This window comes from Gracilinanus agilis, chromosome 3 (assembly GCF_016433145.1).
Source record: "Gracilinanus agilis isolate LMUSP501 chromosome 3, AgileGrace, whole genome shotgun sequence".
NCBI lineage: Eukaryota > Metazoa > Chordata > Mammalia > Didelphimorphia > Didelphidae > Gracilinanus > Gracilinanus agilis.
The window spans coordinates 580,685,838-580,702,855 of NC_058132.1; the positions used below are offsets into that span (position 1 = coordinate 580,685,838).

Consider the following 17,018-nt stretch of genomic DNA (forward strand, 5'->3'; position numbering starts at 1 on the left):
TTATATAAAAACAATTTAATTTTCTCTTATAAAGAGTTTGGTATTGTAATGGTGAGACAGCAGGGATGTTAACTATTATTATTAAAATGTAACTAAATGGTTTGTGGGTTCACACTGGATTGAAGGAGAGACAGGACCAACAAGGATAGGGAGACCAGGGTTTACTGCCACAGGAATGGCAGTTGGCCCAACAGCCACTCAGCCTTCCTAGGCTAGGGTCTATGGAACCAGCAGGCAGAAGGTAAAAGTTTATAACAGTTTAATTGAGGGAAATAATAATGAAAGATGGGAATAAGGGATTCTATACTTACAACCTAAGGGCAAACCACAGGGGCAAGGGAAGGACTTGACTACACTAGTCTATTGACCTAGGCCAGGCAGGGCCCAAAGGAAGCAGTACTGAAGTCACAGGGAAAGCTCCTCCGAACCTGGCTGGAACCAGGTTCAGCTCAGCTAAAGGGCCTGAGGATGGCTTTCAATTGGGGTCTCACAGTAAATCCAAGGATGGTCACAGGATGCCAAGAGTGAACTCCACCAGGTGATCCAAGGTACCCAGGTAGGGAGAGTGAGTTTGCAATGCTGTCCACCAGATCACAAACCACTTCCCCACTTGGTGCTGCTCTGCAGGTCTATTGTCCACTGCAGAAAGCCTCCACCTCTCAGGATCCCAGGGAATCTGGATGCAGTTTTTCCCTAACTCTGAGGTCTCCCAGGGTTAGCAACAGTTATGTCCCCAACCACCATGGAGTCTCTCTCAGAGTCCAAGCCCCCTTCCTGCTCCTTCATTCCATCTTGGAATCCTCCAGCCCTTCCTGCTAGGTCCAACACTAATATTAAATTAATCTTCCTCACAACAATATGATTGCTTCTTGCCCTAACTTTGTAAACATTTTCTATTTTTCAGCGAATCTTTGATAGTTTTTACTGAAAAATCCATTTGATCCTATAGTACGTTTTCTATAAAAAATGCTTTTAGGGCTTATTCAATTGCTTTTTCTAAGACTAACTAATTTAATGTTTTTGTAAATATTCAACCATTTTATATTACCGGTTTTGTTCAATTAACTAGGTAAATTAACTTCTAATATATTTTTTAATTTTTTTGCTTCCTCTTCATTATGAATAATTGCTTCATTATTTTGGATGTTAGCAGTTTGATTTACCTCTTTGTTTAATCACCTTAGCTAGTGTTTCATATTATTAATTTCAAAACAATTCTCAGTTTTAGTTATCAATTCAATATTAAGGGTTTAAAATAATTTATTTCATAGGTTTTCTTTACATTTCATTTCTCAGAGATACATTATTCAACCAAAGGTGCTAAACAGAGAGGCTGTAAAAATAGAGAAAACATTTAGGATAAACTGTCAATTTCATTAGAATCTGAACCCTTTTGTGCTTCCCAAAGACACCCGCTGTTGAAGCTCCAAGGTTGTAAATAAAAGTTTTATAGTTAAGTATAGATTCAGTTTTGACATACAAGGCAACCAAAGGATTCCGTCATAAACGTTAACATGTCTATTTCCAGTCACTGCATTAATATTAAACTAAACTTCAAACCACAAAAACACTGGGACTGACATCGAAAAGGCAGAGGGTAGAAGCTTCTAGAGGACTGCGCAAGTGTTAGGTAAAGACTTCCCCAGACAAGGGCTGGTGAAGGGCTTAAGCTGGCTTTTTCTTGAATGAAGGCCCAGGGCCAGTCATATGATGATGTAATTCTGATGTATCACGTGGTTTTGCAGGGCAAACTCGTCAACACACACGTGCTCAAAGTTCTCTAGGCACACCACACACTGGGTGCAGTTCAGCATGTCCGCAGATCAGGCCAGCCAATCGGGCTCCCCGTCGTCCTCACGTGGGGATCTGTCTGACCATATCTGTGCTCACCAGCACTGGCGTTGCTCTCGCGGGTACACCTCACGGAGGGGACCAGGCCATTTCCTGGGGGACAGTAACGCCATTCTCGTTGTTGTCCAAGTCGTTCTCAGGTTCCCTGACCCGTCTGATGCGTTCTCATCGGAAGGGGTTCTGGGACCTTGGAAGCTCCACACGGGTAAGTTTCTAATGTGATCTGTCAGGATGAGAGGGTTTTTGCGTGTGAACATGTGTGTTTCCTTTTACTTTTGTTTATTACTTCTTTGATTAGCAGAATTTATGCTTTTGTATTTTTGTGGAATTTTTATTTCTGTCTTTCCTTTGTATTTTTAAAATTTATATTTTTAGTAATCACCACCACCACCAAAAGCATTTAAATAAAAAAGGAATTAAAAAATATGTAAAACCACAAACTGCATATTGCTTACAGTTCCTTTAAATATGTAAATTACTTATCTGTGCTAGTATAAACATCCTTCACTTTTGAGTTCCCTTAGGATTTGTTTTACTTTGATAGTCATAGCATATTCTTATTCTCTTTTCATTCCTTCATGTTTTCCTCATTTCCTTTATAGTGCCAATATTTGTTGTTTCTAATAATACAATCTATTATATTCAAGTATTACAATCTATTTAGCCTTTTTTCCCAACTATTGCATTTGTTATTTCCAATTATTTTGTCATTACAAACAAAGATTCCCTGAACATTTTCATACATACATACATTTTTACCCTCTTAATTTCCTTAAAGCCTAAGCCTAATAATGGGATTCCTAGGTTAAGGAGCACTCTCAGCTTTATAGTTCTTAATATATATTTCCATCTTGTTTTCTTAAAAAAAAAAAAAATCCCAACCTGCTCCAGCAATGTAATAGTAAACTTGTTTCTCCTTATTTTTATAAGCGTTTAAATTGGTCAATTCAACCAATCTGTTTCTCATTTAACATCCTTTTCTGGGAGTATATTTACCTAGATCCTTAAGCAGGAGACACAATCTGTTGTCAAGATCATATTCTTTCCAATAGCAAGTCTTTTCAGCTTGGTCCTAGTCAGTGGACTTTGTTCAAATGCCATAGCCCTCAGGTATGCAGGATTACTTTCAGACTTGCAGAATATTTACACTCTCTAAACCATTGTTGTCTCAAAAGGAACTATTTTTGGATTATATGTATGCTCAGCTTTAGATCTACTGTTAGCCTCATGGAAGTGTGGGGACTCTCCAGATATCTATATTATTTAACTTAGGTGAGATTCTATTTATCTCCTTAACTCCTTTTTAAGTTAATTTTTAGTTAGACTTATCTAGTTCTGAGGGGAGAAAATTAAAGTCCTCCAGTATTCTTATTTTGTTACCCATTTCCTTCCGTATCTCATTTGCCTTTCTCATATTACATATTTTAACAGTCATCATTTATACCAGTGGTTCCCAAACTTTTTTGGCCTACCGCCCCCTTTCCAGAAAAAATATTACCTAGCCCCCTGGAAATTTATTTTTTTTTAAATTTTAATAGCAATTAATAGGAAAGATAAATGCACCTGTGGCCATCACCGCCCCTCCTGGATTGCTGCAGCACCCACCAATCACTGATTTATACTCTACAAAATGCTCAGATATATTTACCTCTCTAGATTTTTGTTTCCCTTGTTTGCTTCTAAGTAGTTGTGGCCTTTTCACCAAAAATCTTTGAAAATCCTCTATTTTATTAAAAAATAATTTTCCCCCTTTTATCAATAGCATTATCTTTTACTTACAAGGTAAGATAGCTAAAGTCTTTGTCTATTGCCTTTTGGAATACTGCATTGCAATATCAATCTGTTTTATGATCCCCATCATTTTTGTTTGTTTGGGAGTTAGAGTTATTCTCAAATTCTTTTTTCTATCTTTTTTTTTTTAATTACCTCCTTGAGTTGATAGTGTTAAAGGTTCTTTGGCTTGTGCCTTCATACCCAAAACCCAACTGCACTTTCTTTCCTTCACAATTTATGACAAACTTGGTATTTTCAGCCTTTTTGAGGGACTGGGAAGTTTTATGATTGAGAGGAGACAAAATATATATTAGCAACGAAATCAGTCTGCACAATCATGCGACTTTCTCCACGCGTATTTAACAGCATATTAGTTGGGATAAAGAAGGTAGGCGATATGGATAAGGTGATTTTGAAGTTTTGTAAGATATGATTGGCAAAGAATTCAAGAATAGCTTATCGAATATGCCTGAACTGGTCCACAGTGGATTCAAGACTATGAAGGAAAGGAAAATGAGGCTAGAGTAAAGATTACAAGTTTGGAGAAATAACAGGGAGAACTTCAAGTATTAGAAATCTGGAAACTATAAGTAAAACATTTAGGAGGGTAAGGGGCACAATTTTTTTTAAACATTTATTAATATTCATTTTTAACATGGTTACATGATTCATGCTTCTACTTTCCCCTTCGCTCCCCGCACTCCCCCCACCCATGGCCAATGCACATTTCCACTAGTTTTGTCATGTGTCCTTGATCAAGACCTATTTCCAAATTGTTGGTAGTTGCATTGGTGTGGTAGCTTCGAGTCCACACCCTCAATCATGTCCACCCCGACCCATGCGTTCAAGCAGTTGTTTTTCTTATATGTTTCCTCTCCTGCAGTCCTTCCTCTGAATGTGGGCAGCATTCTTTACCATAAATCTAAGGGGCACAATTTTAAAGATTCTCAGTACTGCCTGATTTTTGTTATTAAATATACATATTTATATTTTTTTGTAAAATATTTTTTAAAAAAATACAGGCATATTATACCACCTCCAGCTCAATAATTAGTTATCTAGGTATCCAAAGAAGAGAATTTTAGAGAATGAAAAATAATTAGGATGATTCATTTGAAAAACAAATAAAAAAAACAAGTAGAGGAATCCAGAAACCATCTTTATCTATAAATTCTTTTATTTCCTTTCCTACAACTATAAGGAATCTTTATGATAAAGTTCTTTGCATGTTCTTAGGGTATCCTTGATGGAAAATGCAAAAATGGAACAAATAAGCTTTCACTGTTTTTTTTTTTTCTGTCTCAGCTGCTATCTTTATGTTAAGAAAACTGATTCAGAAGAGTTAAAATATCACATTATACATCTATCACAAAAATGTAAACATATATTTATATGTATATATAGGTATATATATGTGTGTGTGTGTGTATATATATATATATATATATATATATATATATATATGATGAAGCAAGATTTTATCTGTTTTATTACCCTATAATGAAGGTTTATAATCTTTTAGAGAAATTTTAGGAAAAAACTCGCTAACTCCTCAAATCCAGAAAATGAACTGTTTAGAGAAGGCACCATGGAGATGCCTGCAAAAACCACACACTGCATTAAAACATCCAGAATGAACTTTGGGATGCAGTGAATTGAACTGAGGGAAGTTGAATACATTTATTCTGAATGTAAATTTCTTATGCCAAAGGGAATTACCCCCTAATTGGCTCTTTGTCAATGTGCCCACCTAACATTAGTTTTGCTTTCTTTCTCTTTTATTTCTTTCTTATCCCCAAATTATTGTAATTTCCCCTTAGAAAGTGCAATATTATATGTACCTCTAGTAAGAGATCTTTAGAGATATAAGCTGGTTATGTGTAAGGATTCATTAGAAAGACTAGGCATGTAAATCTGGGAGATCCCAACATGCTTGCCTCCCAATGGAATCGCAGGGGGGCTTGTGTGGGTAGAATTTGCTCCCCAGGACTCTGTTACCCAGCATCCCATTTGCGTGCTTATGCTGCGGGGGAACATAGGGACGATGACCTCTGCCCCTCTCTGTTTCCTGGAATGTGGCTGAGAAGCTGGGCTGTGATCCAGGCAGTGGTTAGTTAGGCTAGATTAGGCTTTATACTTCAATTTTTTCTACTTCAAGTGATTATTAATAAGCTTTATAAAATAATACTTGGAGTTATTGATACTAATTTAAATCTTATATGTCATAGCTGCGGTAGCCAAATTGATTGTGTCTCAAGAGAGCCATCATCCTTACACTCTCCAGGAGCAAGAATTATAGCAGTGATTCCCAAAGTGGGCTCCACCACCCCCTGGTGGGTGCTGCAGCGATCCAGGGGATCGGTGATGGCCACAGGTGTATGTATCTTTCCAATTATTTGCTATTAAAATTAAAAAAAAATAATTTCCAGGAGGCTAAGTAATATTTTTTCTAGAAAGGGGGCGGTAGGCCAAAAAAGTTTGGGAACCGCTGCCTTAGATGAAAACATAAAATATTGGCCCTGGCTGCATGAGATTTGTAACGATCCTGAGTTTAGGCTGAACCTGATTTAAAAATAATTGGTACATGTTGAACAAAATAGAATAAAACATAAATAATATTACATATTAAAATTATGTCAATATGCAGCCCACAAGGCGAATTACTTACCAATTAGTGGTCCCTGTTACAATTTGAGTTGACACCATGTCTTAAATTACACACACACAAAAACCCCCAAAATAACATTAACACCCTTGATAGACTGTTTATTTTTTTGCAGCCTGATATAGTGAAAAGAAAACTGGTCAAGAAAAGGAAATCATGAATTTTAATTCTAGTCATGTAATTTATTAGTTATTTAACTAAAGACACCTGCCCCATCCTCAATTTTCTTATCTATAAAATTTGTGTAATAATTATATTATTTACCACATTTTTGTTTATTTTAGTCAGATAATGGGAAGAAGTCAAAAAAGACCTGTGAATTAAATTATTTTTAATTATATTTTAACTTCTGAGGTATCTCCTTCCTTCCTTGCTCCTTCCTCACTGTGTACTAGAGAAGACCATCAATTTCTCTCCTTTCTCTCTGTCTCTTTTCTTCTGTCTGTTTCTCTTTCTCTTTCTCTTTCTCTCTCTTTCTCTCTCTTTGTCATACTTAAAACCATACAATGCATACTTCTATTTATCAGTTCTTTCCGTGAAAGTGGATAGCATCATTTTCCTTTACAGTTTCTACAAAAAATTGATTTGAATATTCTTAATATTAAGTATACTTTAGTCATTCATAGTTATACTTCAAATAATAATGGTGTTATTGTATATGATAATCCTGCTGTGATTTTAATGGTTTAGTAAACCTCTGCTGTTGAAATACCTTCTAAAGCTACAAATGGACAACTCTTTGTGGCTTATTGCCTTAGAATTTAGTTTCCTAGAGTACAAAAAAATTAAAGTAATATGATTAGGGCTCCAGAGCTAGTATGTTTCTAATGTACAATTAAAATCTAGGATGTCCCCAAACCAAGGCCATTCCTCAATCCATATCTACCTGTTGTTTCTCCACCCCCTTGGAATATGGGAATAAAATGATATGTTATAAATATGATTTATTATTTGGACTTGTAGTCACAAGCTCTGAAGCAGAGCCCTTCTTTTCTTTACCATTATGACATTGTTTTTCTACAATGACTTAATTCTGCTTTTCAGCTTGTGCATCTCACAAGAAAGATGGTAATTTGTTTATTTTTTTTTCTTTTACCCCCACTGATGTTGCTGTTTTTAACTTTTAAAAATATTCCACTCTTTGTTTTAGGGACAAGTACTATGATTACAGCCCTATGAGTCAGGGTGTATGCTGAATCAGAATTGCAGATGTAAAAGTGATATGCTACCTCCAAAGGGGGAAGACAAAAGTGAGAATAAAATTGACCTTGATGTTTAGTTGTAGGTGTTTGAAATCTATTCATACTAATTGTAGTGTGTATGTATATATATATATATATATATATATATATAGATGGATATGACAGTAGGATAGAGAGGAACTCTGTAACTAGAGATTAAGAAACTTGGGTTCTAATCTTTGAAGTGTCACTAAGTTGTTATGGCAAAGTCACCTTTCTGTTTTGATTCTTCCTTTAAAATTTGAGGAAGCTGAACTATGTGACCCCTGAGTATTCTTCCAGCTCTAACATGCTATGATATACTTTTCCAGTCTCATCTTTGGGCATCGGCAACATCAATTCCTTAATCATATTTTTTCTACCCTCTTCCTTTAAAAAATGTTTTATTAATTTTTTTAAACCCTTACCTTCTGTCTTATAGTCAACACTATGCATTGATTCTAAGGCAGATGAGCAGTAAGGGCTTGTCAAACGGCTTTGCTCAGGGTCATAAAGCTAAGAAGTATCTGAGGCCAGATTTGAACCTAAGACCTCCCATCTCTAGACCTGGCTCTTTATCCACTGAGCCACCTAGCTGCCCCCTGACCCTCTCCCTTTTAAGTAAAAATCTTACTCTTCAAACAAATTATGTTCCAGAAGCTTTTTTTTCTCCTTTAAATTAACAGAACCTTTTTTTTTTTTATTGTACCGGTGAAGGGCAGTGCTTCTTGTCTATTGGTAAGTAATTAAGTCAAATACCACAAACATGCATTTATGAAGAACACACCAAAACTGCATTGATTTTTGATGTAGCTGTCAGCTGAGTAATAAAATCACGATTGATTGGCAAAATCTTAAAAAGGTCATACCATATTTTCCACTGAAGACAAACTTGATAGAAAATAAGCCAATATGGCTAGAGTTTAGATGAATTATTCACTATTTAGTACTCCTGTGTGTTTAGTGTGCTGCAAAGTGAATAATAGAGTAGCTGGTGTTTATCAGCAGTACATTCTGTCAGGTAGAAATACTTTGAATGTGTCCAAATATGCATCGTGTAAGCTTGGGTTAAATGTTAATCCCAATTCTCCTTGTCCTCAAAGCTTTCTATGAAAAAAGATTTTTTGAGAAGCAAATTAACTCTTTTACACTCCAGTAATCATAGTTTTCACATTCAAAGATTATTTGCTCCAGGAAGGATCCTTAGTGATCATCTGTAACATTAGGCTGGGGATCAGGCAATATGGCTTCTACACCTGGCCTTGCTATAGTAAAGCCTTAAAAGCTTGAGAAATCTTTTTTCTAGCTATTTTATAGATAAAAAAAAATGAAGGGTTATAGAAATGAAATGCTCCATCACATCTCACACATGACTGGTAGCAGCAGAATCAAGATTAGAATTCAAGACTTCTCTAACTCTTATTCCAGTGCTACAAGACCTTAAAAATGTGCATTGTTTATCCTTCCTCCCCCTTTCCCAACTATGAAAATGGTTCCCTTGAGTAAGCTAGTATTAAAGACAGTGAAATGAGCTGCCTAGAAAACTGGTAGAAATGGAGTTCTAGCTCCTTCCTCTTCCTCCTTGGCTTATTCTTTCCCTGTGGCATCCTTCATCATTAAATAAACAAATAAACAAGGCAGTTATCCAGGAACTGTCAAGACTAAATAAAGACAGTTAAGACAGAGCATCTCAGCCTCAACTGGCATTCAATAGACTTTTGCACATGAGATCAGCCATTGCCCAGCCAACCAGTCCAAAGAAATTAAGATACTGGCAAGGAATGTGGACATGAAGGTGGACAGTCTTTGATGAGACTTCTGAAAAGCATGGAAATGTAAAGTATATGACATCAAATACAGGAGGACTTGGAGTTGCTGAATGAAGCCGGCAATTTCAAGTAATAAGGTTTAAAGGCAAATGGGATAGAGTGACAAGAGGCTGCCAGGTATATTGATACTGTAAGTGAATGGCCTATGATGGAGATATAGAAGTGATTGGTTACTCTGAATGAATACTGAGGAATGATTTGTGAAATAATAACTAGAGCTTTGTTTGTGTGTCTTTCTGTCATTTAATCATGCTCAACCAGTCTCCCCTGGAATTGGATTCACCTCCTTACCCTTCCATTGGACAGATTCTGAAGCACAGGATAGCCTTTCCTGATTCCATTGACATTTGTTTTTACCTTATTTCACTTTCATTCAGATGAGCTGGTTTCAAGCACATGCAATTACTGTGCCTGAGCTTTCTATCTAGAAAGGAGAAAGGAAGAAAAATTGATAGCTATATGTGTAGTGTTGACAGGCAGTATATTTGCTGGCAAATGTGACATTGTTTCCGTTGTGAGAGCTAACTTCCTGAGTAGCCTAACAAATTGTTCAGTATCTCCTAATTCTACTTTGGTCCCTGATTTTTCTCTAGCATACATATGATTGACTCCTCTTATAATAATGTGATGTCTTTATATAATAAAAAATTTAATAAGCAATCACAGAATTTCATTTTTAAGTCCTAATACTTTACTAATATCTATCTGCCTCTTCTCTCCACAAATGTGTAAAAAAAAGATTCTTCTGATAGCATGGGAAAAATAAAGTTCCAATGGAAACCCAAAATATTTATAAAGTTCTCTCATGTTCAAGCACACACACACACACACACACACACACACACATATACACACACCACACTCACATATATACACAGAAGAGGTCTTAAATAATGCCTTGATATTTGGACAGGAAATACATTTTTCCCACCCCTAAACTTTATATTGGCATGAAGTTAGCAAAGGTGATATAAGTAAATCACAGAATAAATGAATAAATAAACAAATAAATGAATTAATGAATAAATGAATAAATAGAATTCATTGAGAAATTAATCTCCTTGAAACTTCAAAGAAATATTTTGAAACAAAGGCCATCCTTAAATGTGAGTCAGGTCATGAAATAGAAATTAATAAATTATAAAGCCAACTGGCTAGCAGTTGATTCGTCCTCTTTGAATTATAGGATCATGAAAACTTGGAGTTTAAATGAATTTAGTGGTTATCTGGTCCAATCCCTGACCTGAGATTTGAACGAAAACTACAATTAATTGAATTTTCTCTTTTTTCAGGCTCTGCTGCCTCACCAAGCGTGTTCCTCTAGCCCCCTCATCATTCTGGTCACTCTTCTCTGGATACAGTCTAGTCTTATAATGTCTCTTGGAATATGGGTTCCAGAGCTGGGAACATTGTTCTCTTTTATTCTAGATATTATAATTGAGTAGATCTTTTTTTAAAGCAATCTATATGTGTTATCTCACTTGAAATAACCTAAATTTTCTGAATGCAGCCAGATATCACATTAGCTTTTTAAACTGTGATGTTATGCTACTGTTTCATATTGAACTTGCTAAACACTTAGTTTTTTATATTGACTGCCATCTAGTCAAGTATCTTTTATCCTTTATATTGATCCTTAATGTTTTTAAACCTGAAGTACCAAACTTTATCTTTATTCCTAATAAATGTATACTAGTGAGATTTAGCTCAACATTCTCATCAGCTAAGGTAATTTTTTATACTGTCGGCAAATTAGATAAGCATGCCATCTGTGTTTTCATTCAAGACATAACATTTTAAACAAAATAGAGCTGAGGATTTACTCTGGGGTAACCCTATGTCACTCCACTAAAGATCCTTCTTCTTCTTGAAATGGATTATTTAACAAGCATGTTTTGAAAAAAGTTTTTCCAATTCTTTATAAATCCACCTGACTATACTGTCACATCTAACTCTTAGCATAGCTGTGGTAGGTTGAGTATAAAGGAGAAACAGTAGATCAGAGGGATGTGGTGATGCGTCTTTGATACAATTGGATGTCTCATCCAAGTGGTTAAGCCCATCAATCAATGGTTTTCGTTGATATGAATCACATACCCAATTTGGTTAACTTTCCTACAAATGGATTTAGGCCATCTCCCTGCCTTTCCTTGTATTACTCCTACTTTAATCAAGCTGTTATTTGTTTATACCTAAGGCCAGAGACTCTGCTGCCACTGTTTCAGGATATAGATTATACTGATAATTCTCTCTTGGATCCTGGTAAGCTATGTAGCTAGAGCTTCTGCTCTTTCTTTGACTATTACCCTTTGATTTCTTTGACTTAGAGTAAAGGGGCCATCATTTTTTTTAAACCTCTAAGTTTTGTCTTATAATGAATACTATATATTGGTTCCAAGGCAGAAAAGCAGTAAAGGTGAAGCAGTGGAATTTAAGTGACTTACCCAGGGTCTCTCTGGGGTCAGAGTTGAACCTGAGACTTCTCATCTCCAGGTCTGGCTCTCAAAACACTGAACCACCTAGCTTCCCCCAGAAGTTATCATTTTTAACTGACTTCAGTTACAAACCACTGTTTTCTCAGGTACTCTTTGATGAAGGACAAATACTTTCATCCAACCCACATTTTTAATTATATTTTTCCAGATTACATGTCACTATAATTTTTAATAATCATTTTCTGACATTTTTCAATCCATGTTCTGTCTCTCCTCCTACCCCTCCTCATCCTCTGCATGGCAGCCAATATAACATAGATCATATGTGTACCATCTTATAAACATATTTCCATGTTCTTCATGTTGTGAAAGAAGACACATATAGCTAATATTAGAAAATCAATGACTGAAATGAAGAGAAAAAATGGTATACTTCAATCTGCCTTTAGGACTTTGTCTATTCCTTTTATGGTGGTGGATGTCCTTTGTAGTTGTTTTGGATCCTTACATTGCTGACAATAATAGTTAATTCATTCCTAATTGAATTGCTAATTAAACATAGTTGTAACTGGGTACAGCATTCTCTTAATACTTCTCATTTCACTATCCATCACTTCATATCTTTACAGAGATTTTTATTTTTATTTTTTATGATCTCATTCTATCATTTCTTATGGCACAATAAAAAGTCACTTTTTTTCTATTTTTATAAAGTTATGGGAAACTTTGTCATATGCCTTGCTGAAAACAATACAGAGTGCCTATGGTATTCTCCTAAACCTCAAGATAGTGACCTTTCCAAAATAATAATTGTAATTTTGTTGTCCTTACTCGTTTTTTAATAATCCAAGCTGTCACGAGGGGGCCGGGATTAAAGGGGGCCAGGATTTTACAACCGAGGGAACAGTGTCTGACCTGCCAAAGAGCCCAGACTTAAGCCAGAGCTGCAAGGCACAATCTCCAGAGGTTCCTGCATCTTGGTAGAGGAGCGTATGCCCAGTAACAACTACCACTAACAACATCAACAAACAAACAAGAAGAAGCATAAGCAAGCAGTCTCTGGTACCACCATTGGGCCTCAATAATTCCTCAATAATTCCTAGGCCATCAAAAGAATGGCAACTTCAATGCTAAGATGGAAATGAAAAAAATGAGTCTGAGCATGTTCCCTCCTCATCTTCCATTCACAATGAAGACATGTAGAAGATTTCTTTGGAAGTCTAGCATGAATGAGGACAGTAGTTCCAGATGCAGTTTTATCTGTGACAGCCCTGCCCAATGAGAAGATCATCATATGATGTTTGATGTGGACATGAACAACTGCAGGGACCATAGTTCTCAGTCTGAAGAAGTTCCAGAAAGGGAAAAAGAGGTGGAATATGGACCAGGATTCCCAGAGGAGGAAAAAGAGATAGAAGCTGTGCAAGACAGTGTGGGCAGGCTGTTGTAATGGTCCAGGTGGCCTAAGAATATCTCCCCCAACATACTCCAAGGAATTCCACTTGTGTACTCTAACCTTTCTGTTTCTTTGAATATGAGGAAAAGTGGAGCCCTGAAGAAAAGGGAGCATTTTCTCTGCAAAATTTTTTAACACTTCTACTATTCATCTCTCCTGTTTTGGCATTGAGACTAGGCATCTATACTGGAAAATGACTGCGTTTTCCTATCTTCTAACATCTACTAAGGGAAAGGAGTGACTTGGATGTGCTTGTTCCCAGTGAAGTACTATCTCTGTTGTCTTAGTATATCTGAACTTGAGACCATCTCAAGACTGCATGCCACAGACTGAGACCATCTTTTCACGTGTCTACATTCCAGTTCCTCTTAAGATTCAGTATTTTATTTGAACTCTTGAGAGACATTTTCATGATCTCATTCCCTTTTTGGCCTATAAGACCCACAGGGTCTCTTTACAGAGTTTACCTTAGTCTAGATATTTGCAAAGTCTTCTTGTCAACAATCAACAAGTGATATTTTTTTCAGCAGCTGTGTTTGTTGCCTACTTTTCAAACCAAATGCAGTTAGAGCTGCAGCATTCCATAGAAAAGTTGATCGCTTTAGGATGAATATTACTTTTTTAAAAAAGAAGTTTAAAAAAAAAAGTTTAGCAAGTATTCTTTCAAATCTTGATTTTCCAAGGCAAAGATAAACTCTCAAGCTCACAATTTATAGTTGTAACAAAAATAAGACAAATAAACAAAAAAAGGAGTTTGTGGAAGTCAAATAATATATATAAAAGAAAAAATATCCATGCTAATTTCTAGTGATAAATACTTCAAGGTATTGCATTCTAGGCACTGGTAATGGCTTATACATATGCACTTTAAGGTAGAAGATAAAATGTCACAGGAACATAAAGAATATAAAGAAAAAAGATGGAAAAATTGTTTATGGAAGACTTTAAATTCTAGTACAAGGAATATGTTATATTATTTTTTTCTCTAAAAGCAATGGGTAACAACACAATGTTATTGAGTAGAGAAAAAAATGATGTGATCAGAGGTGATGATCATAAAGATAATTTTGGCAAATGGGTTGAAGATGATTTGTAGAAAGGAGTGCCTGAAGGAGTGGAAATGTAGAATATTTAAATGATGATCCATTGTAGCACTTTGATAAAATATTTTTTAGGTAAGAAGATAAAAGGTCTTAAGCTATGATGATGGTTATATGAGGAAGGATGGGAGAAGATATGAGAGATGATATTGAGATAAAACTGCCAGAATTAGGCAACTGATTTTTATATGTGAATGGAATAGGCACATTTTGGAATGACAAAAGTTTTCATGTCATGTAAATAGGAAAATGGTTGCTCCTTCAACTAAACTAAAAATGTTTGGAGTAAGGTATTGTTTAGAAATAAAGATTATAGTTTTGACATGTTGAAATTCACGTGCCTACAGTAAGACATCCAGGTAGAACTCTAAATTAGATTTTTTTCATAATGTTTGCTATAGACCACGTGCTTCCCTAATTAGTAAATTAGTTGTGCACAAGGGTAGGATCTAGACCAGGGGTTGGCAACCTTTTTGGCCATGAGAGCCATAAATGCCACATTTTTAAAATGTAATTTCGTGAGAGCCGTACAGTGCTCACAGTGTGCGCTCCTGTAACAGTGACTTTATGGCTCCTGCAGAAAGAGCCATCTCTGGCCCTCAAAAGAGCCAGATATGGCTCGAGAGCCATACTTTGCTGACCCCTGGGCTAGATTTTATTTTTCTCTCATATCACTAAATAAGTAGCTGTTAACTCCTAGATTAAAGAAAAACAAGGTATATAAAGCAAAAAAAAAATTGTCATGATTGATTGCCTATTTTAGTCATTTTCTTGAACAATTCAGAATGTTCCATAATCCATTTGACTATCAAATCAAGCTATCTAAATCACTAAAATCCTCCTCTAACTAATTTGAACAGTTTAGTTTCATTTATCTTCTCTGGTTTTACTTTTGGAGATAAGGGATGGGAAAACCCATTTTATTTTAAGAATTCATGCTTACTACATCTGCCATGATAGCATTTTTAAAAGGATCTTTTCTTCTATCCTGAACTACTTGCATTCATTGTGGTCTTTATATCTGTTTGATGAATGACCTCTTCCATGATCACACCAGATGGCACTTCAGAAACCTGAAAGTTTTCTTCACCTCCCCCAAAGAAAGGCATACTCACAGGAAGGATAAAGTTATGTTTTGTTTATTAATACATTTATTTATTATTCATTTGGTCCTAAGCCAGCATGTCTAAGAAAAGAGCTATGCCTTTGAATTTTTTCTTCACCATAAAATGTATCTTTTATATTTAGATACACAAAACAAATATCATTAAAAATATAATGTCCTGGTCCCAAGGGGAAGCAGGTTTGTAGATATGAGTGCACAACAATTACCCAGAAAGTCATAGGTAACAAAGAATTCATCACATACTTTTTTTTTCTGTTGATAAACCACATTTCTAGGATGGATGCATTCTGTCTACCTGAATTGTCGGTTTCTTCCACACTTGCTGACCCTGACCTCTAGTTGGCTCAAAAACCTAATTCTGTTCTCTTCTGTAACTAATTTTTTGTTCTCTTTGCTTTATCTGCCTCTTCTGGATCTTGGTCTTTTGGACCCCAGCCTAGAAATCTGACTATGTAGTCCTACTTCCTTGTTTTTCTGATTTGCCTTGATGTGTTGGACCTTGGACCATATCCTAACTCCAGGTAACTTTGACATTGCATCTCAGTGGGGAAACCTCTTTTACTAGTAAAATCACTTAAATATTTTTTCCTACATATAAAATTGGGGCAGATACTTGGCTATAATTTTAATGAAATTTCAACTGAAGCACATTTACATTCAAAATCCCATGGTTGATTGGTAGACAGAAATGGAAAGAACACAGGAACTTTTATACTGTTTTCTCATTAAGAGAATTAGCTTTTTTTTATACCTAGTCCTTCTTCTCTTCTAATCCCAGTTTCTCTTGATAACTTCTTATACCCTCTTATTACATGAATGACATCCTTGATGATACTATGCAAATTCTCATTCAAGCCAGTGAATATATCATATTGTCTTCTAGCTACAGCAAGGACAAAAAACCCCAACATACTAATATAATCATATCCTAAATAGAATCAGCATGTTACATGGAAATTAGAGGTGAACTCAGAAACAGATTCTGGTCTGGGCCTGGGCTTGGGTGAGAACCTGCATGGTAATAAAAGTTTGATATCAGAACAAAATAAGACAGTCCTGCAATAGTTAATAAAAAGAGATTTAGGGAGGGCAGTGAGGTGGCTTACTGGATTGACTTCTAGGCCTAGAAATGGGAGGTTCTGGATTGAAATATGTTCCTTAAATGCTTCCTTCCTTTGTGACCCTGGGCAAGTCACTTAACCTTCATTGCTTAGTCCTTACTGTTCTTCTGCCATTGATCCAATATCCAGTATTGATTTAAAAAAAAGGAAATGAAGGGTTTTTAAAAAGAGAGAGACAGGATCAATGGAATAGACTTGGGATAAATGACATCAGCAAGACAGTGTATGATAAACCCAAAGAGCCCAACTTTTGGGACATGAATCCACTATTTGACAAAAACTGCTGGGAAATTTGGAAAACAATATGAGAGAGATTAGGTCTAGATCAACATCTCACACCCTACACCAAGATAAATTCAGAATGGGTGAACAACTTGAATATAAAGAGGGAAACTATAAACAAGTTAAGTGAACACAGAATAGTATACTTGTCAGATCTCTG

At 35.8% G+C, this 17,018-nt stretch overlaps 1 pseudogene; it reads left to right on the plus strand.

The window, feature by feature from the left end:
• The first annotated feature begins 1,812 nt into the window (after nt 1-1,812).
• LOC123241867 lies at nt 1,813-13,426 on the plus strand (annotated as a pseudogene).
• Nucleotides 13,427-17,018: the final 3,592 nt, after the last annotated feature.